We start from the raw sequence: 24159 nt of genomic DNA on the forward strand, positions 1-24159 counted from the left end.
TGGCGGAACCCAAACTGAGCATCGGTGAGCAGGTTATTGGTGAGTAAGTGCCGCTTGATAGCACTGTCGACGACACCTTCCATCACTTTGCTGATGATTGAGAGTAGACTGATGGGGCGGTAATTGGCCGGATTGGACTTGTCCTGCTTTTTATGGACAGGACATACCTGGGCAATTTTCCACATTGTCGGGTAGATGCCAATGTTGTAGCTGTAATGGAACAGTTTGGCTAGAGGCGCGGTTAGTTATGGAGCACAAGACTTCAGCACTACAGCTGGGATGTTGTTGGGGCTCGTAGCCTTTGCTGTATCCAGTGCACTCAGCCGTTTCTTGATATCACGTGGAGTGTGAATCGAATTGGCTGAAGACTGGCTTCTGTGATGGTGGGGATGTCGGGAGGAGGCTGAGATGGATCATCCACTCGGCACTTCTGGCTGAAGATGGTTGCAAACGCTTCAGCCTTGTCTTTTGCACTCACGTGCTGGACTCTGCCATCATTGAGGATGGGGATGTCCTCCTCCTGTTAGTTGTTTAATTGTCCACAAGTGTGCATGGTTCCAACCTGCAAGATACATGTTCAACATTATGCCAGCATCAAAGTGATCTTATGTGAAAGAGTGCTCGGTGAAGCTGCACCGGGTTTCCAGTGAATTCTTTTTGGTAGACATTCTTTAGCCATTAATTAAAAATAGCCAATTTCAGAACACTGTTACCATGGCAATCTTCCAAAGTCCTAAAAACATTGTGCACATGGATGTAGAAGGCTGCATTCACCTCCACTCAAGTATTTTGAACACTGTTAAACTCTAGAATTTCCTCCCTAAACCTATCCACCTCTCCAGCTCTCTCTGCTCCTTTAAGATGCTCCTTAAAACCTAAAATAAAAACAGAAAATGCTGGAGAAGCTCAGCAAGTCAGGCAGCATCTCTGGAGAAAGCAACAGAGTTAACGTTTCAGGTCGAAGACCTTTCATCAGAGCTGGAAGATCTTAAAAGAGTTAAAGTTTTTGAGCAAGTACAAAGTCAGGGAAAGTGGGGGAGGGAAGGGAGGGGAGGAAAGAACAAAAGGGAAGGTCTGTGATAGGGTGGAGGACAAGAGTGATTAAATGACAAAAGGGATGATGGTGCAAGGCAAGGAGGGTCATAATGGGACAAGTTAAGAAACAAAAGATTGATCAGTAGTAGCTGTAAATGGTGGTAGCAGAACCATTACCAGCACTGGTTGACCGAAAAAATGGGAGCTGTGGTTATGATCTGAAGTTATTGAAATCAATGTTGAGACCGGAAGGTTGTAAAGTACCTAAACAAAAGATGAGGTGCTGTCCCTCGAGCTTAAAACCTACCTCTTCGACCATGCATTTAGTCACCTGTCCCAATATCTCCTTCTTTGGCTCGGTGTCAATTCTTGTCTGAATACACTTCTGTGAAGCCCATTGGGACTTTAAAGGCACTATATAAATACAAGTTGTTGTTGTTTTATGGCACCTCAGCTCTGGAAAGGGCAGCCCTCCTTTGCTGCACCCTATGGAGTAACACCTCAAGGGTAGCATCTTAAAATGGAGTCGCCCTGCTCCTTTGTTTTCTGCCCTCCTGTAACTTAAATCTTATTTTCCAACTCTTTCAGTGCAGCTGCCCTTTAAATGTGAGCAACAGGCCCTAAAAGCTGTGTGGTTTACTAGATAGCCTATGACCTCGTGAAATCAGGTAATCGGCCCGAGAATGTTTATAATGAACTTAACTGGTTATGTATGTTACTTCAGTGTCAGTTAAGTGGGGATTGCTGCTGATTAAGACTGCGCAACTATTGGCAAAGTGCTGTTATACCTTTCAACTGGTCTCCTTCACCAGTCATGTCCAAAGATACTATTACTGGGACATTGTTGCAGATTAGCAGGAAATACACAGTATAGTGTAAATGATTAGAATATAATTGGAGAAATGTACAAAATAATAGAACACTATAAAAAGTATTAATGTATAAAATTAGACACTTAGGCCTAGAAATTGGTTTGCGCCAGCAGGCCAGCGTGAACTGGATGCTGGGATCGATCCTTGCACCAAAACAGGTAGGCCCAAGGCCCAACCGATATTGGGTCTCGGGCCTCATTTACCAACAAGCTGCAGACGCTTGGCTGGGCCGTCCCCACGCAGCTCGCCAGTGAAGACCATTTGAATTTCGGGCTGCTGTGTCACCGGCAGTGGCCCTCAGGTGGTTCTTGGCAGGGGGCAGAGCAACCGGGAGAAGAGGGGGGCTAAGCAGCAATTGTGGGGGTGAGGGTGGGGGTGGTGTGGTGTGGGGGTGTTGAGTGTTGACCAGCAGTGGACTACAGTTTTAATATGGGGCCGGCGAGGAGCACTCCTGCACCTCCCAGCTCCACATTCAGTTAAGTATTTGTTTTAAAGTGTACCTTTTTGGTGGCGGCCTGCAGGGCCCCCTTTAGGGACCGCTGGTTAGGCCGAGTATAGACCTGGTTTTCCTGAATGTAGCTGGCCTGATGTCGGCTGATGTCAGGGAAAAACAATTTGGTAAAGAAGACATCAAACAGGTGTTAGGCCCCTTATTTGCATATGCAAAGTACCTAAGGCCTGTTTCAGGCGTGGGACTTTGACACCTCTTTTGATGCCTATTCCAACACCAATAAAACGAGGACAGGGCCATTGAGCTTCTTGGCTTTGGTTTTTTGAATAAAGTTTAAACCATAATATAATTTTCTCGACGCAGTTTTGAAAATCATTTATTATACTTTGAAGAATTTCAGCAACAGTTTTTATCATGTTGATCTGCACGAAGAATAAATTGTTCTGTACATTCTGTCATCCTGTGCATCCTACAGGAAACTCACTACGTTTTTTATATTTGTAAATTGTGCAGAAAATCAAATGACAAATGATAGATTAATGGGGTGAAATCACACTCTGCATTAATGTGTTTGTACGTTAAGATTGCATAGAATGATTTCACCCCATTAGTTAACACCTTCATATGAAATTCATCCACCCTATATCTTAATCCATTTAAAATTCAATACAAAGATATGTTTACATCCATGTGCTAATAACAGTGTAATTTCATTCCGACAAATATTTGTTCTAATTTTAAAATATAGCCTGTCATAATTATACTTTCGTAAAGCTTCAACTTGAAGAGAATGGTGAGTCGACGGGTGAAAGGAGGAGAAGTACATTTGTCTACTGTCTATTTAGAAAAAATTGGCCAAGATGCCCCGTGTTTACTGAAGTGGGGGCCATGACTTCATGGAGTGAGGGCCATGAATTCATGGAGTGAGGGCCATGATTTCATGGATTGAGGGCTATGAATTCATGGAGCATGGAGTGAGGGCCATGACTTCATGGAGTGAGGGCCATGACTTCATGGAGTGAGGGCCATGACTTCATGGAGTGAGGGCCATGACTTCATGGAGTGGGGGTGATGACTTCAGACCTACCTTAGAGCTGTTCTGGAGACATCCAACCTGGATGTTTAACTCAGAAGGTTTCAAAATGAAGTGTAGATTCAAGTTAGCATTCTGCTAATGATATAAAATATGCATCTAGTCACTGGGAGAGGGGTTTAATCTCAATAATCACACATGTACACCTACTATATGATCACAGTACCCTTCAGGGTTCAATTACCCATTGATCCACAGTGAAGAATAACAGATGACAAATAACTGGAGGCAAAGTAACAATTTATTGAACAAATTACAGGGGGAGTCATAGGTCTTATCAGTCAGGCTTCCCCCTCCCACTTCTTTTACTTCACTGGCTGGGAAGTGCTTTGGGATGTCCTGAGGTCATGAAAGGCTTTATTTAAATGCAAGTTCGTTCTTTCTTTAAATGTTCTATTCATTACTTAATAACCAAGCCTCCTGCAGAGGAAATGCACAAACCTCACTATCATATCCAACACATCTCTGCAAATAATTTGGAGACACGGTCACCATGTATTGATGTGAGGCCATGCTCTTATAACCTCACCCTTCCTCCCAGTTATTTTGAAAGGTTGGGGGGAGGGGGCTGGGAGGTGAAGAGAGAAAGCCTTGATACATATTTCAAATGTAGCCAACACGGCAAAAAATAATCAAATGGATTTTCAAATTAAAATCAGATCTCTTTTCCCTTAATACATCGAACCTGCCACTGTGGTACATTAGTTATGGCGAACCTTCCTAATTAGATTTCTGAAATAACCTTCTGTTAATTTTATATAGTTTCAGTCAGATTGCAGATCGAGTGAATCCCAGACGGTTGCCACCGGCTCTATGCGATCTGTCAAAGGTCAAAGGCCGAGGATATAGCAGAGCAATGACATGGTATCATTGTTTCAACATACACAACATAACCGATCAGGTCAGGCTAATGATGAAAGCAGATGCTTGGTGAAGGTCAAAGGTGACATGCAGAGAGCACACTCAGTATATATTTTTTTTAAAACTCATTTGGGACCTGAAATTGAAACCTAGCTGCCAATATTTATTAGAAAAAACCATCTCTAACTCGGAGGAGATTAGATTCCTGTTACAAATTATATAGTGACACTGGGACTCAAATGGCAAATCTAATATTCTGGGCATTTGTTGCAGAATATGTGAGAAAAATAATTAAATCTGAACAGAGATTAAACCCCAGAATTAACGCCTAAAAAATATGAGAGAAATAAAGCTGTTTGAATAACGAAGAAATGACGTTATCCTGATAGATTACTTTGAGGGAGTCATCTGATGGATGAACGCAGCACGCATCCATTCATGGCAACTACAACAATCCTAGGGTAAGCTCAAATGTTATTTTTCTTCCTCCCTCCTCTTCTGAAGGCAATGACACTCAATGGGGTTCATTTCCATGGTCACCTTAGGACCCTCCAGTACCTCATCCAAGTGGCTATTCTTCAAGGCAGTGAATGTGTGCAGCCTATTTCACCGTGGGAGGCCTCTCAGCCATTCCCTCTTCACCTTTACAGCAAGGGTCACTGGTTAGCAACCAGGAGCAGTGCGATTTACCCCTCCCTGATCTGGGGGCTTTACGAGCAATTGTAACACACCTTCCATCAACCCCACTGAGGTCAGCCAACTCAGCACAGACTGGTCATTAAACTGGGGCCTTTCTGGCCTGTATGGTATAGCTACTTATTGACTTGTGTAGCTGAGCCATTCCTGGGAACTCAATAGCTAAGGATAAACTTAGTTCGATCAATGATAATTAATTTTTAGTATTAAGAGCAATGATTGAACACTAGGCACAGCTAAATGCTTCACTCAACATTCATTCCCTTATTCCAGCATAAACCACATAAAATACACTGAACATATTATTCTCTGGTAATTGATAGTCAATTACAGCTCCTTAATTTTGGCGAGATTACACTGCAATCATTAATCCAGCATGCACAGCCCACACTAGCTGTGAGTTTCCACTACTACTGTTGCTGAAATCGTGGGAGATTAAACCCACCCCGTAAATTCCAAGTTATGATCTTTCCCCTGAAACCCGGGTGCAAACCTATCCCAGACTTGTGGGGGGGTAATTTTGGCTTTGGGTGATCGTGTAAAAAGGGCGTTATTGATTCAGTCCCGCGTTATACATCTCTCCTGATTTTCATTTCCATTTAAGTCAAAATGGAAATGACCCCTGTGGTTTGAAAACCTCTCTTCTCACTGGCCATAAAACTCCTGTGCAAAATGAGTATGGACATTGTCAGCCAAGTTTCTTGTGCGCATGGGCCTAAAGCACAGGACTTCCCTTAATTTGGCAATCCCACTCAAAGGCCATAAAAATGGCTGGTGCAGGAAACAGGATACTTATACTAATGCAGTATATGGTACTCCTCCGAGTTTGGGACCCAAGACACTTGCAGGGCACCGTACAGGGAGCTGTGCTATATCTGCGTTGTGACACCAATGTGTGAAAATACAAATTTATTCCTGCAATACATCATATATTAAAATGGAATTAATATAACAATCGTGGATTCCAAAGAAGCATAGGAGTTTACAACACAGGAGGAGGCCATTTGTCTGTGCCAGCTCTGTGTTAGAACAATTCTTGTGCAACTCAAAGCAATTATTAAGCAAATATAATGAAACTAACTTAAGGGATATCAGTAAGCTTGGGTACAATTGTACATCAGCTGCAGCCATTTAACTGTGAGAAGATTCTCGTTCTAGAGGAGGAGATAGTTTGTCAGTCGATAACACCAGTTCGGAATAAATATCCTGCAGCATCGCTCCTCAATGGAAAACAATTTAAGGCAGATTCAAGTTTTCCTGAACAGTAATCCCCGCCCAGAATCAAAAATCAGGAGCTTTCCCCATTTTACATCAAGTGCCCAAAGGAATGATAAACCATTACAGAGTGAATTTGAAATTACATAGTATTTTATCATATTCTCAGGATGTCACAAAAGTACTTCACAAACCATGAATTGCTTTTGAAGAGCATTCATTTGGCAGCTAAATTCACACACAGGAGGGTCCCACAAACAACAAATGAAATGAAAGGTCATTTTTTAGTGGCGTTAATTGAGGGAGGAATATTGGCCAGGATACTGGGAAAACTTCCTGCTCTCGCAGTACCATGATATCTTTGATGTCCACCTGAACAGATAGACGGGCTTTGTTTTAATGAAAAACAGCAACTCCGTCATGGTATCAGCCTAGATTAAGGGCTCGGGTTCTGGAGTGATGCTTGAACAAATAACCTTCTAACTCAGAAGCAAGAGTGCTACCAACTGAACTGCCACTTTATTGGGCGAACACTGAAAATGGAAACTAGACTGAGTGATATGGCCATCTCAAAAAGGGATAGTTATCAAACTGCACACATAAAAATGACCCTTATAGATTTTCACAAAACTAGGCTTACTCGTGTGATTTTGGGGATGGATCAATGGTGTCCATGGCTGCACCATGTCTAGATTGGCCAAGTTTGATGAACTGGATGGTCCTATGTTCAAACACATGTTCATGCACAAATCACTGAATGACAATCGGGAGTGAAAGCTACGACTGACTTTCCTTTTCCTAGTCGAGAATCATTTTGGGGGTGATTTTAAATCTCAAGAACGGGTGGGTTGGGGGTGGGTGGGAGTTGAAAATAATTGTTTTTTGGGTCGCAACAGCAACTCGGCTTTATTTCCGGGTTTAACGTCGGCGCGTAAAAGTACAGGCTTCTCACTAGGAACGCAAAGTCCGAAAATTTTGGGTTGGAACCCAAAAAAACAACTATTTTCAACTCCCACCCGCCCCCAACCCACCCGTTCTTGGAGTTTAAAATCACCCCTTTCGAGTCCAATTGTAGTACCCCCACCAATGCCCCACCCGAGATCAGCTAACTTAGCAAAGACCAAGAATTGAACTTGGCACCTCCCTGGTCTATATAGCTCAGTTCTACATTGAGCAACATATTTACCAACTGAGTCCTCAATTCAGCTGTCCCAAGTCTATTTATTTAAAGGGAGGATGGCCTTCCATCTTGTCAGCTAGTGTTGGGGTCCTTAAAGTGCTGGCCTGGTGTATAGCCAGCAACACACTCTTTGAACCAAAGCAATAGAAAATGTTAAACAATCCTTTTTATATCCCAATACTTATCTAATCATCAGCTGCATCTGTACTCAAAGAACCACAGCACTGTTGTTATTAACTTCAGAGGGTTATTCAGGCACGAGCTAAGAAGGGGAACTGAAAAGTCTAGACAGAGATTTGGTGTTAAACAATTGAAATGTGTAGAGATATTATGAAGGATTGTGTGTGTCTATCTCATAAACCATCTGTAGTTGCTGTTTTAGGTTGGGGTCATTCAGCCAAGTGAGCAGAAAGAATGAGACAATGAGTTGAACTGCTGAGTGCTTGCCTGAAAGGTACCCGCTCAAAAATGTTGACACGTTACACCTTATTCTTCCACCAACTTCAGAAGGTGTTGCCTCTCCGGTGACTACAACAAGCTAATGAGATAAGTGCATGAATCCTTCACAACCGAGAGAGCTAAACCTAGCTCAACCAGTCCTGAGACTAAAGCAGGCCATCTGGAATCATCGTAAAGGTACCCAAATTAAAAATCGAACCGATACCAGGATCAATAATTATCTGTTGATTTTTTTGGGTTGTTTTTGCCAGCTTTCTCCCCTCCTCTTCAGAAAGCATTGACTCCCTGCTGGAGTAAAGCTGCGCTGTTGTCCAGATGCTCACAGCCCTCTGGTACCTCACCGAATGTGGTCACTCTCCACTTGGGAGCCTTGAACGTCAGTAAGCTATTTCACCAGGATGGACATCGAGCCCAGCCCAAACAGCAAGTGTCACTGGCAAGTGATCGGGTAGGAGCCCTAGCTCAGGGGGTGCTGAGGTCTGTTATAGCACATTTAATTGGTTCCCAGACTGGAATCAGCTAACTTAGAAAAAAAAAATGAAAGAACTTGCATTTATATAGCACAACCTCAGGACATCCCAAAGCACTTTACAGCCAATGAAGTATTTTTGAAGTGAAGTCACTATTATATTGTAGGAAACGCAGCAGCCAATTTGCACACAGCAAGCTCCCACAAACGGCGATGAGAAAATGACTAAATAATCTGTTTTTGTTTTAGTGATGTTAGTTGAGGGATAAATATTGGCCAAGACACCAGGGAGAACTCACCTTCTCTTCTTCAAGTAGTGTCGTGGGATCTTTTACATCCACCTGAGAGAGTAGACGTTCGGTTTAATATCTGATCCGAAAGACAGCACCTCCGACAATGCAGCACTCCCTCAATACTGCACTAAAGTGTCAGCCTGGATTGTGCACTCAAGTTTCTGGATTGGGACTTGAACCCACAACCTTCTGACTCAGAGGTGAGAGTGCTACCACTGAGACAATGCTGACACTTAGCACAGATGTTCTTGTTCTGTCCAGTTTCATGTTGTATGGTGATGCCTTTACCCAATAGACCAGTGGGCAAGTGGCTATTACATTTATTTAAATAGTTAGGGTGTTTATGAAAGACAAATAGGCTGAAGGAGTGACTGGGTCTGTCAGTGGGAGGGAGCTGTATTAACAAGGACTCTGTTGAGTTGACAAGATCACTGAAGTATATTAGATTGAATCACTTGGAGCTGAATTTGACGGATTTGTGTGTAAGTATGATCCTGCTGATAGGTTTATTTTGTCTGTACAGTTCTTACGCTGCTGTTTTAATGAGTGACACTAAGCATTTTACAATACTGGAAAAATGTGTGATATGTTATTAAAAGTTTGCAGCCTCAGCATGTGGGAATGTTTTCTCAGACATCCTCACACTACTTGATAGAAAGAACTAGGCCATTTCTTCCCTGGTTTAGAAATACACTCTAAACTACAAGAGTATGGCACTGATGTAGTTGTCAGGCTACATGGATAAATAAAATGCACCAATGTGTACCATTTCTACTCAACCTGGAACTAGAGGAATGCGCGAACACTAAAATGTAATTTTAGTCAGGATTCCACCCTAACACTGCATCCATCCCTTCCTTAGCAGCAAGTGTTCCTAAGTATAGCCCACTATCCGTGACACACAATTATATCAAAACCTCAAATGTGACCTTAAAACAGTGATTACACTTCAAAAGTACTTCATTGGCTGTAAAAAGCTTTGGGACGTCCCAAGGTCGTGAAAGGTGCTATATAAATGCAAATCTTTCTTTGCTTTCTTACAAATGCAAAAGGATTCTGCTCAGTATTGGTGTTAATTCCCTTACACTTTTGGGCTCAACAACTTCTAATTCCACTGATGTCATCTGCACTCAATGTTTAAAGAAAAATATTCCACTGGAAAATCAGCATAAACATCCATCACTTTGATGGACACAAAATATTGATAAAATAAATCATAATTCTGTAACTCTAATTTTTGAAAGGGGTCACACTCAGATTTTAGGATGAAGCTGCTGAATCAGGTTGCAGTGCACCATTGCATCTCCACTCCAAGCACAGCAGTGGCTGGAATTAATGATCGTGGTTATGATCAATGCGTTTATAGATCAGGAAATGCTACTACAGTGAAAGTGGTTTTCCAATTCGGAAAGGCTGTCGGTGTTTCAGATTCACTCTGTTTACATTGCAGGGCAAACTCACAACACCGACAGCAACTCTGAGCTAACTGGGGATCTGCAATGGGCATTTATTCAAGAGTTGAACTCCTGTCTGTTCTTTGGATGTGAACTACTCCAGATGTTGGAGGATAATCCATGCCAGTAATAAAATGACAGCTGGCAGCATTTACCACCATGCACTGCGGGGTACAGTTTGCCACCTAGGGCCTGCTAGAAGTCAACCTGTGAGATAGAAATGGTGCCTTTAATGGTGTTTGACTCATTTATGTTATAATGCTGTACTATAACAGCATATAATTATGGATGCTCTACCCAGTTGCAGGCTGTTGGCATATTAGGCAACATCTGTGCTCAGATTAACAGGCAGTTGCCTACACTAGAGATAACAATTTATCAGAAGCTTTATGATAAGGTGCCAATAATTCTATTGATTTTGCGCAATGGTCCCTTGAAATAACCAAAGCAAAATGGGTCATTGAACTAGCCAGGAATCTACATATAAAGCGGTGATATAAATGTGGATAATTGCCCATGTGAGGAAATGCCAGAGTTTGGTCCATCCAGGATCAGCCTTTGCTTCCAATCCAATGCTCTATCAGGTTTGACGCCAACTGGTGGTCCAATTACAACGCTCTCAGACACCGATTGTTAAGGGAACTTCTCCATTAAGTAAGCAAACTGATTTGAAACAATAAGATTTACTAAAGTGAGGAGCATCTATGACTGGGCATACTACATCACTACAGTTTAGTTCTTGCTTTGTCACACAAACTCCAGTTTGATGCATCAGTGCCACTAGAAAATTACTATTTATTGCATGAGATAATATGCACAAGGTAAACCAGCGGCCCCGAACACTCTGTATTTATATTTGTAGTAAAGTCTCCTAGCACCCTGTCATAATATGTCTGGAGAGCACTAATCTTTGTTATTTGGGCTACAGGGAAAAAAATGAGGAGAAATTAAGTAGTATCTTTGGTACATAGGACACTGAAGGTCACAAATGGGTTTGAATAGGAGAGGCAGTAAGCATCTTTCCCGCCCTCACACCTTTTTAAAAGCACCTTTACAGAATTAGTGGTCCCTTTGTTCATTAAATGGATCGGAAGGACTTTATGTCCTTATTGCTCATATTCTCGAAAGTTTCTGAGCTGGGTGACAAGTCTCTTCATTGATGGATGATTCACTTTGCACTGAATTGCGACAGGAGAATGAATCCTGCTTTACTCTTTGTTTGTTTGGAAGGCTGAAGAAAGTTCCCGCTGCTGGAACACCATGAACTGGGAAGTAGGCAGTACATAGTATCTGATAGAGGCTGGTCTCCTAGTCCTCCTAGCAGACTGAATCAATATGTGCAAGTGATGCCCTCAAATGTATTTAAACAAAAACGGAAGGCCAGCTCGTCTAGTTCATGCTGTTATGTGGGGCACTAGCGCTCTATGTAAACCCCATGGGACCTCAGCAATCATGGATGTCATTGGAGTCCAATCCAAATTCCATACTGACTCAAATCAGACCATTTTTAGCTCATTGAAAAGTACCTGAAGTCAGTCTGATCCAGTGAAACACAGCGACTAGCGTCTTACTGCAATTTTAAACCCCTGATGGAAAATGTGAACTGAGGTCAACACCATCCAAATTGTACTTTGTGGCTAGCACTGCAGTTACTGCATGGTGATAGGTCACTGCCAAAACTACTGGCAGGCAAAGAACCACCCCCAGATATCTCAAATGTATTTCTTGGGTACTTTTCAAGCAGGCGCAGTACTGCTAGCCGTCTCTTGGTGGTGTTGCTGAGCTTGCAGAAGTCACAGGCTGTTGCCGGTACAGTTGTGTAATCAGGTACTGTGTACATGGAGCAGATGGGACGTATCAGTTTATTCTTCGTCATTGTACATTTACTATACCAGAAAACACTGCCTGTTTGTGATATCCTATTGACACTTTACTGCGTCTGGATAATGTGGAATTAACTATTTGCTGCGGTGCCCATCCCCTTGTTTAACCATCGAAAAGTCTTGGCTTCCCCTGCCCCCCCAACATGGGTGACCCATCAGATCTTTCTCCTCTCCTGATGGGAGTGGGACCTACAGCTCTGGTTTACTAACAGCAACAGTCAATGTCAGTCTTGTGCTGGAACAGACCCACACCCCACCCAATGAAGTGATAAGGTGCTGGTCTAAAAATGCAGAGTCTCCACGGGAAGGATACCTAGGGATTGCTGTAAATACCCTAGGTGTCCATCCGCTTTTGTGCAAATGACCCCATCACTGGCATTTGGGAAAGCGGTTAAAATAGCATACGGGATCCTAGGCTTTATAAATAGAGGCCTAGACTACAAAAGCAAAGGAGTTATGTTGAACCTTTATAAAGCACTTTAGGAAGGATGTGAAGGCCTTAGAGAGGGTGCAGAAAAGATTTACTAGAATGGCTCCAGGGATGAGGGACTTCAGTTATGTGGAGAGACTGGAGAAGCTGGGGTTGTTCTCCTTAGAGTAGAGAAGGTTAAGAGGAAATTTGATAGAAGTGTTCAAAACCATGAAGGGTTTAGATAAAGTAAATAAAGAGAAACTGTTCCCATTGGCGGTAGGTTCGAGAACCAGTGGACACAGATTTAAAGTGATTGCAAAAGAACCAAAGTCGACATGAGGAAAAACTTTTTTATGCAGTAGTTATGATCTGGAATGTGCTGCCTGACATGGTGGTGGAAGCAGATTGATTCATGGTTTTCAGAAAGGAATTTGTTTTTTTATTCGTTCATGGGATGTGGGCGTCGCTGGTGATGCCGGCATTTATTGCCCATCCCTAATTGCCCTTGAGAAGGTGGTGGTGAGCCGCCTTCTTGAACCGCTGTGGTCCGTGTGGTGAAGGTTCTCCCACAGTGCTGTTAGGAAGGGAGTTCCAAGATTTTGACCCAGGGACGATGAAGGAACGATGATATATTTCCATGTCGGGATGGTGTGTGACTTGGAGGGGAACATGCAGGTGTTGTTCCCATGTACCTGCTGCACTTGTCCTTCTAGGTGGTAGAGGTCGCGGGTTTGGGAGGTGCTGTCGAAGAAGCCTTGGCGAGTTGCTGCAGTGCATCCTGTGGATGGTACACACTATTGGATAAATACTTGAAGCGAAAAAATTTGCAGGGCTACGAGGAAAGGACGAGGGAATGGGACTAACTAGATTGCTCTTACAAAGGGCAGGCACAGGCTCAATGGGCTGAATGGCCTCCTGTGCTGAAGCCATTCTATGATTCTATGATTCTATAATTCTATGGTCAAGGCTGGGGCAGATTGGCAACTGGAGGTTCTGCTCCACTGCACATCCAGCAGTGGGGCAGGGCTGCAGGGATTTCAGGCCCCATTTAGGAACATAGGAATTGCTAGATGATAAAAGACCAAGGTCTATCTAGCTCGCCTTCTACCACGATGGAGTTACATAATACAATGATAATGGAATTGTCAACTAATTATAGCATTCAATCTCTAATCATTGCATTCGATCTCTAAGTGGTTCATGGTAATTTAGTTTCCTTGGCCACATCTTTCATGAAAAGGTCAAAAATGTAAAACTATTGAAAAATGAGGCAGGGGAATACATGAGCTGCTCATTATTTGCTAATCACAGTGTTGTGGGTTACCTTTAACCCCACATGGAATCATAGAAAGGTTACAGCACGGAAGGAGGCCATTCGGCCCATCGAGTCCGTGCCGGCTCTATACAAGAGCAATCCAATGAGTCCCACTCCCCCTCCCTATCCCCGTAGCCCTGCAATTTTTTTCCTCTCAAGTACTTATCCAGTTCCCTTTTGAAAGTCATGATTCAATCTGCCTCAACCAACCACTCAGGCAGTGCATTCCAGATCCTAACCACTTGCTGCATAAAAATGTTTTCTTCATATCATGTTCTTTTGCCAATCACCTTAAATCTATGTCCTCTGGTTCTTGACCCTTCCGCCAATGGGAACAGTTTCTCTCCATCTATTCTGTCTGGACCCTTCATGATTTTAAATACCTCTATCAAATCTCCTCTCAATGTTCTCTGTTCCAATAACCCCAGCTTATTGGCCATGAAACTGAAATTTCTCTGTACTTTTTTCAACAGCTGCTTGATGGCGATGCACAGAAACCCATCACCTTCTTCTAGACTCTCCAAAGCAAAGTACTGAAACATCGTCTTAAATAAAGTTTGTTTACCTGATATGGACTTCACCCTCCCTCCCTGTAGCCATGAATTAATCTTAGCTAAGACTGGACAGCTTAGGTGCAGATTGGCAAGAATCAAGGGTAAGGGGCCCTAATGTGTGAACTAGAGGCACTGCTGGAGTTTAACTGGCTAAAGTCAGACTACTTACCAACAAAGAGCACTAGTAATCTTTCCACTGCTTGTCCAGTTTGGACTACCCTGCCTGCCAATCCTAGCCCTTGTAACAGGTCCACCTCTCCAGGTCACAATAAACCTGATGGCCGGTCAGCCATCAACAGCACTCTGGAGCGCAGGAACTGCCTGGATTACCAAATCTGCCACGGAGAATCAACTCAGTCCCAATCTCACATCATCAAGCCTGTCAACACAACCCCAAAGAGACTCCAGTTACTTTCACCACCCCATGGAGGCAGTTACTACAACAATAACAACTTGCATTTATATAGCGCCTTTAACATAGTAAAATGTCCTAAGGTGCTTCACAGGAGCGTTATCAAACAAAATATGAAACCGAGCCACATAGGGAGATATTAGAATAGACGACCAAAAGCTTGGTCAAAGAGGTAGGTCTTAAAGTAGGAGACAGAGGTAGAGAGGCAGAGAGGATTAGGGAGGGAATTCCAGAACTTAGGCCTTAGGCAGTTTCTAGTTGATCATTAAACGTCTGACAAGCACAGGTTTGAGCTGTCGCTAGGAAGACAGCAGGTACCAGAACCTCCCCCTGAGCAGCACAAGTCACAATAAAATACTTGACCACAGCACGAACGTGCACTGCACTCCACTGAACAGTGACTTCACCAGTTAGAGGTGGGGAGCTGCTGTTTGCCTTTCTGCAGTTTGACCAATGTTGGCACGGAATTCTGGATAGGTGAGCACATATTGGCATTGGCTTGTTAACACCATCCAGCAGCCATTGTCCTAAGCCACAGGACTTTTCCTCATCAGCTCTTTGACAGAAATTTGCTTTCAGCAAAGGTGAAAAGACCTACACTGGACACCTCGCAATACGCCAATCACCTTGATGTTCTAGATGTTCAAGTCAACTGGGTACATCCCTGGCTTACTGGGCACCAACTGCTTATATCTGGTCCTCCTGTAAGTGCTTATGGCAAAGTCACATGCTTGGCTGGAGGATGACTGCTCCTCAAAAGTGCTGAGCAACATGTCAAGGTAGTCTGGAGCCCTCTCTCCTGTTTTCTTTTTTAGCCATAAATCCACCTCACAGCTTGTTCCTTGATCTTGCTCATGGACCAAAAGAAACCCTTCTGCTGAATGCCTGTGAGTGCTAAATCATGAAAGGAAATTATTTCAACACACACATAATATGCCGCAAGCATAACAAGGATTGGTATTTTGTTTCCTTTGCAGACAGAAGTGAAAGACCAAAATATTATTTGCTCCTTGTCAATGTGAACCAAAGGAAAAATGTCCAAGCTAAAGTTAACATCCACCGGAACCCCGAGATACTACTACGAATCTACAGTCGGGACTGAGCCTTTACACATCAATACCTTCAAATTTCCTCTTAACCCATGTAAAGCCACAATACTGTATATAGGGACATAATTACCATGTCCTACTAGTTAGTGCATTGTTCAAGACGATGAGCAGAATCACACTAGATCCCCAGTAAATCCGCCAACAACACGATCTCATCTGTGAAAAGAATCATCTCAGTTCTTTCAGAAATGCTTGGTACAGACACTAGGGGCTCAATTTTAGGGGGCAATTGCGGGTGCGTTGGGGGCGGAGGGGGGGTCTCCGAAAATCGTGGAAATCCCGTTCGGGTTTGGAAGCCGGCTCCAACCCGCCGCCTTCCGAGTTTCCCAGGGACCCACCTGTGTGTGCACGGGCGACCCGAAAACAGAAGTCCCACTGGCAATTAAAGCCGGCCTTCTATTCCACCGCCGGATGACGTCTCGCTCTCTCTCTTTCTCTCCCGCCCCCCTTGTATTGCAGCTCCTGGCAATTAGGCTGGCTGCCGGGCGCGAAACCCGAAGAGGACGTTAATCATCAACAATCAACATGCGATCGCGTCGGAAACGGTAAGTTTTGTTCATGCGGGTTTGCCACGCGCACCATTACAACCCCCCCCACCGCTGCCAACCCGCTACCATTGCAAAATCGACCCCAAGAAGATAAAGATGTTGAATGGATAACAGTAAACAATCTTGCTGAACTCCTCTTTGAGTCAGATTGGTTCAATGGGTCTCCCATCTACCCCTATATGGATCTTGGGAACTCAAGTAAAACATCTTGGATAAAATCCAATATTCAATATTCTTATTCAAACTTTCTTCGTGTGAGTAATAAGGCTGCATTATGGTCTCTAAGCCATGTGGTGTTGATCTGTTCTGATTACTAGAGTTTGCAATGAGCAATTCAGATGGAAAAAGCAGATGCTGCAATTAGTGGTGGTTTTACACACTACAATATTCATCCTACGATTAGGATGACATTCCTTAATTGAAGTAATTTATAGAGCCTATTGCAATCAGCAGAGCTGTGAGTCACAGCTCTGTTAAGATGTTTTCCTGACTTGAGCCTGGAGAGGCCACTCAATACCGGTTGGATGGGTTCAGATTCCTCCTCGCTACAACCATTGAAGCTATTTATGTGCTAAATGTGGGTAATTTTCCATATTTACCCCCTCCCTCAGTAATACTGTGTGATTGTACATTTTATATGCACATTTGCTAAAAATTAAGATGTCCAATGAAAGTTTTAATAGAAGCATCAAGTTAACAGCCATACATGAATTATTTGACTAGTGATAAAGGGGGAAAATATTGGGTAAGGGTCCGTTCTGGGCGATGGTAGCATGATGCGCTACCACCCCCCGCCTAACGGACCCTACCTAGACAGCACGTGAACTTCGTGCTGCCTGATACTTACCCTGAAATCTCCGTGCAGCAAGCACAGCCCTCACTGCTGAGAGGCTGCACAGAGAATGAGGAAGTTGGAAATGGGGCGTGGACAGCGCACGTCATCAGCAGCCTGCACTACTTAAAGGTGCAGGCACATTTCCAATGGCAGATACACAGCCAAGGAGGAGAAGGGAGAATGGCATCACGAGTAGCTGCACCAGCAAGAGAGCAGGCACCAAGATTCTCCAACGATGCTCTGGAGGCCCTGGATAAGGTGTGGACCAGAGGAGGGCAGCCATGTACCCGCAGGGTGGCCAGAGACCATCTAGACTATAGCTGCGTAGGCATTGGCAGGGCGTGGTGCAGGAGGTGAATGCGAGGAGCATTGCACCATGCATGTGGATGCAGTGCCGCAAGAAATTTAATGATTTGACACGAGTGGTCAAGGTGAGAGAATGCAAGTGTCAAGTGGCACATCCTACCAACTGCACCAATACTCCATGCACAACACCTCCCGTCACCCACCCACCCACCCACCAACAAACACTGCCATCCATATGCAATGCTGCATCTCACCCGCACATTGCACACACTTGCAGGCCACACAACCACCACTCAAGTCACACAAACTGGCAGCTATTCGACCATGACAGGCACATCACCCACACATCTTGCCGAACACGCACTGACACACTGTCCTCTGTCTTGCAGGAGAAGGTGGCGTATAACACCCACCAGTAGCAGGGACCAGAGGCTGGACGGGCACGTCTACACGTCCTCACCCCCCCCCCCAGAGGAGACGGTGCTGCGGATCATTGGGTGGGCTGTCGCTGCAGCCGTTACAACGTGCTGCACTGGAGGTCTCGGTCAAGGGGGTCTCTGCATTTCTAATGATCCTTCTCCTCTTCCACATCTCCCTCCTCTCATAATCTTTTCTGACTCACGTGCTGCACATGCTGCCAGCACACACCTCTTACTTGCTCCTCTCCCCACTCCACAACTCAACCTGTTTCCCTTTGTCATTGCAGATACCCAAGAACATGTGGTGACACCTGAGGAGGAGGAGGAGGAGGAGGGCACTGAAGCCACACTATCACTCGATCTGACACTTGCTTCTACTAGCTCAGAGACTGACACTGCGCGTCCTTTAGAGGTTAGGTTAGAGGCGGGATCTGCACGTGATGAGACACCGAGCACAAGTGTGCAGGAGCCGGGACGGAGGGAACGGATACCACAGGAGCCAACTCGCCAGAGTCAGATGAGGGCTTTGATGGGCCAGGCTACAGAAGACGGCTGATGGGTGTACACCAAAAATGCTTGGGACGCTGGAAAGCCTGCCAGAAAGCCTGCGCATAACGAGAAGGGGCATGGAGGAGTCCAGCTCCAACTTGGCGCAGAGCTTTGCGCAGAGCTTGGAGCCCATCCTTTCCAACATGGAACGGGGGTTCACCTCCATCAGCGAACCTGAGGAACCCACCATGATGCAGCGTCTGATGACTGATGTCACAGCATCCATTGCAGCACAAACATCTGCCATCCAATGTCTGACTGCTGCATTGGAAGCTCAGGCTGCTGCTATTGTGGCTCTGGGGACCACTGTGGAACGGGGCTTCCAGGGCATCACAGCACTCCAGCAATCCGTTCTCCAGCCGATCACCAGGAGTGCTGAGGCGCTGCCCCGGGAGAGTGGCAGTGGCGTCATGGCAGTCGGACCTGCTGTCCTCTCTCCGGACGACAGCATTCCTGCTCCCACCCCTGCCACTCCGCCAGTGCCCCTGTTGTTGCCTGTCGGCCAGCCAGGCCAGTGTGCTGCAGCCCATGCTGAGATGGTGCAGACTGAAGCCAGGCCCTCCAGGCCCAGAGCTACTCGAGGTCGTCCTCCAAGGCCATCTGGACATTCCTCCATTGAAGGTCAGCAGCCATCCACCACCCATGCTCCAGCCACTGGAGAAGCACCTCGTAGGAGCACTAGGACAGGTAAAGGCCCAAGGACAACAGGCACCAAGGGAATGCACAAGGGTGAATAGTTCTGTTATGTTTGCATATTTTCATTTATTAATCCATAAATGAGAGTTTGATTTGGCATTTGGTGGTGGTTTTTATTCATGCAATGAGCTGAGAGGGACACCAATGTGATATCTGATGGAGGACGATTTGATTGTCTTGTGGGAGGGGAAAGGTGGGGAATGTAGGACTGTTGGTGAGTTGGGGGATGTAGTTCCAATTATTGATACGGGCACGGATCAGGCAAGCACGCAGAGCCCTTGCAGACAAGGCGTGTGGTTCCTGCTGCAACCTTGCGTCCTCCTGCACCACTTCCTCTTCCGGCTCCTCTTCCGGCCGCACCTCCTCCTCAGCCTCCTCCTCATTCACCTCTGGCTCAGGACCTTCTGCAATCGTTGGTGGCAAAGGCTGATCCCTCATGATGGCGAGGTTATGCAGCATGCAGCAGACCACCATGAATCTGCCCACCCACTCAGGGGAGTACTGCAGGGCTCCTCCAGACCGGTCCAGGCAGCGGAAGCGTTGTTTGAGGAGGCCTATGGTGTGCTCCACGATGTTGCGTGTGGCAGAATTGCTCTCACTGTAGGCCCGCTCTGCACGTGTGCGCGGATTCCTGACCGGTGTCATGAGCCACGTCGCCCAGTAGCCTGCCTGTGACTTGCCGAGTCAGATGAAAGATAGCCGGCATGTTGAACTGCCGCATGACAATGGTATCGTGACTGCTCCCAGGGTAGCGGACATCGACCGCCAAGATGCGACGCGTGTGGTCGCACACCAGCTGCACGTTGAGGGAGTGGAAGCCCTTTCGGTTGGCGAATACAGCCGAGTTGATGTGCAGGGCACGCAGGGCAATATGTGTGCAGTCCATGGCACCCTGCACCATAGGGAAGCCAGCAATGCGAGCGAACCCCCGTGCTCGCTCATTCTGATTGTCTCTGTCGAGAGGAAAGGTAATGAACCTGTTCCTCATCTGGTACAGTGCGTCTGTGACCTCCCTTATGCAGCAGTGCACTGCATACTGCGAGATGTTGCACATGTCGCCAGCAGAGGCCTGAAGTGATCCTGAGCCGTAGAAATTCAATGCCACGGTGACCTTCACAGCCACAGGCAATGCTGTCCTCGCCCTGCAGTTGTGGCCGCACCAGTTGACAGATCTCAGTGACTGCTTCCTTGATGAACCTCAGGTGTCAGATGCAATCCTCCTCGGTAATGTTGAGGTAAGAGAATTGATACCTGAAGGCCCTCATTGGGTAGGGCCTCCTGCTCAGTGCCCTGTACCTCCTCGTCCTCCGTCTCCTTGCAGCTTGACCTGCTGGGCATGGCATCTCCGCATGCTCCCAGTCATGCTCAATGCCCAACAGGAGCCCTAGCAGACCGCCCATGGTTGGCAGGAACGTTGTTCCACCAGGGTTGTAACTTTCCAACCCGTAAGGCAATAGCTGCCAAAGCACTCTCAAAAGTAGTGTAGGAACTCTCAATACTAATAGGGAGCTTCAAAAAACACTTCCTGCTCCTCCAGCGGTCAGAAGCAATAATCCAGCAACTAACCTGCAACATCTGCATGGCCCTTTAAATAGCACTGGTGGCGGGTCCGTCAGGCATTGTAAGAAACATTTAGATGCTCTGGGATGAGACTGCGTTGAGTTGAGCGTTAAGGTCCAAAATTGTGTGTATCACTTTAAATCAGCGTTGCACACTGATTGCAGCCATTTTCTCCCTACTTTACATGCTTCCAGCGTTCGGGATTAGCGCATTCGCTAACTCCTATACCAAGATGGCATCTGGTGCACGTCATGCAGGAAACGTGCGTGCGCGTGCAAGACGCCATCTTGGATATCGGAGGGACCATGTAGCACCGAAACAACGGGTGCTACACAGCCCAATTTTGCGCCCATAGTCCCTGATATATTTACACAGGGAATATCTGAAGCAAAATGGCTACCCAAACCTCATAAAAGCACAAACCACATTTTATGGGACCTAAATTTTATATTTTAATAAAAGAATTAAAAGGAAAGAAGAAAAGAAAGGCTTAAAATCCTACTTACCTACAAAGTATCCAAAAGGCCTGGATTAAAATTCCTTTCAGGCCGAAATAACCAAGATTTCAGCAGGAGGCTATCAGGCACTCGCCTTTAACCTTGGGTTCAGGTCCGATCCAAACTGATGGGATGACAGTCTCCTCTGATCAATGGTTGGAAGGGTCCTATGTGTACTGAGCTTGGGCAGTATTAATGCATTTCCTAGTAAGCCCCTAAATTACCAATTTCATATTCATGTAGTAAATTCACCCATATTTATATTATAGTTAATTCTTCAGAAGAAATCACCATCATTGTGCTGTTCAGTAGGAAAGGTATGAAATCAAGGAGGGAGAAATAGATAAGAATGGATAGGAATCACTGCCAACATGGAATACCATTCAATAACTGAGGGGTATATTGCAGCTGATGGAAGATAAACATTGGAGGGTGTTACGTACTTGCAGGATCCTCTGCAGCGTTAAGTTTACTCTTTGCTGCACATGGAAACACGAGGGGCCATACTGACCACATGGATTCAGTCGCCGTCTTCTCAAGCCCCCTTCCCAGTCCACTCCACACTCTAAGGCAATGGGAGATAAAGGGTACTTAAGGGCTGAGAGCACCAAAGATATTTGTTGCTGCGCAGGTTGGCTTTGATTCCCTGTGAATGGATATTAATATCCTTACCTTATATGATGCAAGTACAGAGGTTCTCGTATCGACCCTTGTATCTGTGTAAGGGGCCAAACTATGGGTGGATGTGAACACATTGCTGCTGCCTACACAGTTCATCTATTTAAAAGAGTGACAACTCAAGCTCTGCATTAAATTAATTGAAGCTTTCTTTGAAATCATGCATTCTTATTTTACAGATTTGTTGATGGTAGAATTGCAATATTTTGATTCAATCAAATTCAACAATTGAGGTTTTCACAATGCCTTTCTCTGTAAAGGATGCAGTTCCCAAGAAGCTAACATCCACTGGATAGACATTTGAGTGGAGTTGAATGTTGAACTATGAATAATATGTCCATTTTACTATTCTAATAAATTAAAGAAATATATATGAAAACTAGATTGTTGTATCATGTGAACCTTTTGAAAGCCCAACAATTAGTAGCAGTGCGTTAGTAAAGAATGCCTGGACTGTGTATAATGAGATGTAACCAGAGCCTTTCAGAAACTGGAGTGAGACTGTGCAAACGCAATGTACTCAAGACACTCAGAAATCCTCCAAAAAGAAGTGAAATCAATGGCCTGGATTTGAACAAAAATTCCCCATATGAAAAGCTGGTGTCCCAACACACTGTCTACAGGACTCTCGTGCAAGTGTTGCTGAACCAAGGTCATTGGCTTAAGATGGACTGAAGTTGATTCCATTAATTTGCTATAATTGACAAAACATCAATTTTTACACTCAGTGCTGATGGTTTTATATATCACACTGTAATTTTGGGTTTTGCACTGAGTAATTGTGGTAGGTGATATTAAGTGTAGTTGAATATTAAACTCAATTATCCCTTAGTGCATTACATGATTTATTTTTACGACATAAAAGATAATTGAAGGAAACTGAGAATGACATCATGCAACACCATTATATTTGTATTACCTTGAATTAAAAGGACATGTTCCCGAGTTTGGGAATGAAAAGAGCACTTGTTGCCATGGCTGTTATTAGTCTCTGCTCCTAATGGGTAAATTTGATTAGAAATAATCGTTAGACTAAAGTATTTGCAATATGCTTAAGTATGGCTAAGTGCTAGCTCTCATCTCATACTTTACACTGAAATGTATCTCTCAAACCCCATGAATCGCAAAAGTGATGATGGGACACATCTGAGCTCCCAGTCAAATCATTCATTTCACCATAGGTTTTAAATGACATTTGCTTCATCCTTTCCTTACAGATTGCAAAGGCTCAGTAATTACATCACGGCCTTGTCTTTGAGGTAGATAATCTCAGTAACCAAAAATAAACAATATTTGATTTAGGCCTTGATTTCCCCTTCCCATAAATGTGTGGAGTTCTTCATTTTTGAAATGTGCCCAAACTTGTTTCCTTCTGCCCGTGTCCCTTGTGGAAAGTTGCAAATGCCAATTCCTGGTGCCAATCATGGTTTTGTTTGAGGATATTGATAATATACCAGTTAGCAAGTGCCGTAATGTAAATGCAAACTGTTGTATACACACATGTACAATGGGATAATGATGATCCAGGAAAAGCAGTTGGAAACAAGAGTTGACTTCAGGAAGAGGATGTAAATTATAGAATTGGGGTTGCTGATGACCGAGACAAAGTCATTTGGCGCAAAATTTTCTGCGTTGTAAAGAGATTAATTCCCTCAAGCAAAGGACTTTGTGTTTTTGGGAAAAGATTGCATCTGTTTTAAATGCAACCTTTGAAGTTCTAAGGAATTGGGTATTTAAGAACTTTCCACATATGAGGCTAATAAAAAGGATTTAGGATTAATGGCAAATTAATTACACTGAAAATTGGCTGAGCAACAGAAGGCTTAGGAAGGGGAAAGCAGCGACCCCACTGTTCACATAAATAGTATGGAGAAGGGGGTTCATTCCTGTAGGGTTATAAATGTCAGTGATCACGTCAATTATGTATCTGAGTAACAGTGAAGATTGATAGCATTCTAAAGACATCTAGACTAGACAAACAAATGATGTAAGGAATGGTAGATGAAATTTAATGTAGATATGGGGGGTATAATTAATACTGAGGAAGACTGTGACAAAATACAAGATAACGTTAATTAACTTGCAGGATGGGTGTGTAAATGGTCAATTAATTTCAATATAGATAAGTGTGAAGTGATACAATTTGGTAAGAGGAATAAGGAGCCCACTTACTCCTTGGAAAATAAGAGTTTAAATGGGGTAGAGGAGGAAAGGGATCTAGGGGTACAGATTCACAAATCATTAAAAGTAGCAATGCAGGTTAAGAAAGCCATAAGAAATGCAAACAAAGCACTGGGGTTCATTTCTA

Source organism: Heptranchias perlo, chromosome 30 (genome assembly GCF_035084215.1).
Source record: "Heptranchias perlo isolate sHepPer1 chromosome 30, sHepPer1.hap1, whole genome shotgun sequence".
NCBI lineage: Eukaryota > Metazoa > Chordata > Chondrichthyes > Hexanchiformes > Hexanchidae > Heptranchias > Heptranchias perlo.